Here is a 3,807-nt window from a genome sequence, read left to right as displayed (position 1 = left end):
TAGGGCAACTTATGTTATATAAATTATGATTGACCTATATTGGACGTAGTCCGAATATACAATACTCTCCTGGCTACCAAATACCATTCAATCTCCTTCACTCATACGAACAACGTTTTCTATGTATCCTTTGTAAATAAGCATGATACTGAATATGCCCATCTTTAAAGAAAATAACAGTTTAAGATATCGTTTATACCTCTTGAACCAAGTTTTAAAGTAAAATCATACAAATCATTCTTAAAGACAAAAGAAGAAATGGCTACATGGTATTTAGTTTTTATGTTCAGTTAAATGATGATATAGGGTCATGCATTAAAAGCACAACATAGACTGCTTCAAACTCGTATACCAAAGTGAGCATTATATTAAGGTTATAAACAAAACGCGAAAGTTTGCATATTACCTATACTTCTTGACATACAATAGCGAATTTAACATCACAACTAAGACAAATGTGACTATTTAAGTTTCAGTTTAGCGTCCAATTTCGCAGTTGGCATATACGGCCTGTCCCTTAATAAGACGTTTGCTAATATTGATGTATGATGCATGCGTACAGTGCATAATCACATTACACCGGTCGTGCTCTAAAACGCAAAACGTCCATTTGTAAGGGTAATGATAAAGTTCACCACAGAAGTTTTACAGAAACCATCATCACTCTTTAATTTACCGGTACGATGTCTCAAGAAACAATTCACCCAGATATAATTTTACCGATTGTATCTTTATTCCCTAACATGTTTTTTTACTATGTCTGGATTAGCAGGAGACATTAATGCTGTCGGCATATTCTTGTGGAGTTCCCCTTATTTACTTTATTACTGCATATCAAAAAAGTATTTACGAATTTCAAACATCAGGAAACTTCATTTTGTTTTGTATCCACAGTAAATGGAAAGTATCAGCAATAATTTTTATTTACCCTTTCCGGCGCACAAAGTCCAACACAAAGTGCAACACACATGTATCGCTAAAATTTTAGGAGATACCAGTATAGACAGCGCATTTGTTTTTTACATTTGGCTGTTATTTTGCATATCTAGCCGACGGTATTTAGCACATGAACATGTTTTAATCATCTTGATGGTTATTGGGAGGAATTGCACGATAATCTAAATAACAAGACGGAATGTAATCTTGACGAAAAATGTATTACTGTTTAATATACATTGACAACAACTAAATACAATAAGACTTGCTTCTTGTTTCCTAAACGACTATTTTCTTATCATTACAATTACCAAAAAAAAAAAAAACAAACAAAAAAAACATACTACCACAGGGTATTGTCTAGATCGTTTCTGACAAGAAATACTAGACTTGAAACTGGAAATAGAAAAGTACTCATTTAACTTTCCATGATGACCTTGTGATGTCGCAGAACATTGTATAGCATATTTACCTCCTGATTTCGTTGAATACTATAAGGCAAAATCTTTAGATGAGGTCGTAGACGGATTTTGAAGACATCTACATGTCGTTGCAGATAGTTTCCGACCTCTATAAGTCGTTGAAGGTGGTATATTGACATCTAGGTATAGTTGAAGATGTATGGGAACATTAAGGTATAGCTGAAGATGGCTACCTGTATATGTCGTTGAATATGACATAATGAACCCTAGAAGACTTTAGTTGTAGGTGATCTCTAGATGTCGGTTTATATATTCATATTGGTTGGTGTCGTTTTGAAGATACTCTAAATCTCAAATCTGTTGCTATAAATTGTGTAAGGACCGATAAAACAATCATTTCAAATATTTCAAATGAAGTAGCTAAAACGCTTTTAGTTTGTCAGAATTTTATGATATGTCAGTAATTTATGGTTCCTACATTCAATGACCATAGAGGTGTTTGTCGTATGAGCACAGAGGTTCAGAAATCAAACTTGTGCTTTTTTATTATTTTTATAATATTTGAAGTTGCGTGATGAATGTTGTCTGTTATCATGTACATATGTCTTTACTTTAAATAACATGTAACTACCTACTTACTGACATATGAGATTTTAAAGAATACTACTAAAACTAGAAGGTTGGCAACTTATTTTGATCTTTTTTTTTATATTTTAATATCGACGGACGACTACAACCTATAATCTACGACAAACGGGATGATTATAACTTTGCAAATGTCAACTTCCAATTTCTCAGTAGCTCACGTCTCTCTCATCGCCTGCCGTATTAATATCTCAATAATTAGCTCTATAAAACAATAAATAAGCTAGCCAACTTTAGAATCAGTGCAAATGACTTGGACAAGTAAAGGAAAGCTCCCAGACAAAATAATTTGTAAATTATGTAATAATGACATTGATGAAGATGAAAATTCATTATCTTCTTCAATGTCCATCACTTAAAACTGTAAGGTCCAGTTTCATTTGAGATTTATCCTCTAAATTTACTTAATATTTTAAATATCTAAATGACCAATCAAAATGTGTATGGTTGATGTCAAATAAAGATCAATTCGTTGATAGCATAATGATAAATTTGATTGATAGTTTGATTATTGCTAAAAGAGAGAAAATAAGTTATAAAACATAAGTAGCACCTGTTCTTTTTCAATAATACAACGGTACAGTCTGTTGTGTTCAATCATTCATTATCTTTGGGAATAGACTGTGTTTGTTGTCTCCCTTTTCCTATAGAGTGTTAGTTTTATTGTCTCAAGATTACAATGTACTAAATACAATTACATGGGGAACATGACATGGAGAATAAAAAATAACTGGCTTTCTGTGAAGGGTTGTTCTATCATATATATATTTTTCTCCTGGAAAGCATTATAGGCGGAAACCCGGTTGAAATAGAACAAAAGAATCGAAGCTCTTTGTTAGAGAAGGCGATAAATGCTTACTGCAATGTTTACTATATTAACAAAAAATTTAAAAGGTAATAGAAACAAATAAAATGACAATGTTCTGCTCAATTACGAAGTATTTTATTTAAAAAAAACACCATTTGCATAAGTTTTCAATTTATCTATTACATATAGTTAAGCAGAACAATTAGATATCAAGTCGACGACATGGGTATCTATGAAGCTGGATGTAGAAAATAAATAACCTCCGATTAAAAAAAATATCACGGACGGAGAACATATCACAAATAGATATCGAGCTCTAATTAAACAACAGCAGTTTTTCCATAGATAGTTTATAGAAAACGCCATTTATGAATATAATTGATAAAAATAGCATTGCCTGCAATGGTGCCAACTTTTAGTACTTTATATTCTCAAATAGTGTTCTTCTTCTTCTTTGTTTTTTTTCTTTTGTTTCCTCTTTTGACATCAGAATCAGACTTCTCTTGAACTGAATTTTTCTGTGCGTATTGTTATGCGTTTACTTTTCTACATTGGCTAGAGGCATAGGGGGAGGGTTGAGATATCAAAAATATGTTTACACACCCTGCATTTTTGCGCCTGTCACAGGTCAGGAGCCTCTGGCCTTTGTTAGTCCTGTATGATTTTTAATTTTAGTTTCTTGTGTACAATTTGGAGTTTAGTATGGCGTCCATTATCACTGAACTAGTATATATATTTATTTAGGGGCCAGCTGAAGGACGCTTCCGGGTGCGGTAGTTTCTCGCTGCATTGACGACCTATTGGTGACCTTTTGCTGTTGTCGATTCTATGGTCGGGTTGTTGTCTCTTTGACACAGTTCTCATTTCCCTCCCATTTTATTATCTGATGGAAACTCATTAAAGGTTGAAAGGAATACAAAAAAAAAAAAAAAAAAATTGTTATTATCTATTTTTACGACAACTACTGTGTTTAGTAATGAAAATTGTTGCTACGGG

This window comes from Mytilus galloprovincialis, chromosome 10 (genome assembly GCF_965363235.1).
Source record: "Mytilus galloprovincialis chromosome 10, xbMytGall1.hap1.1, whole genome shotgun sequence".
NCBI classification, from domain to species: Eukaryota; Metazoa; Mollusca; class Bivalvia; order Mytilida; family Mytilidae; genus Mytilus; species Mytilus galloprovincialis.
This window is presented reverse-complemented; position numbering follows the sequence as displayed.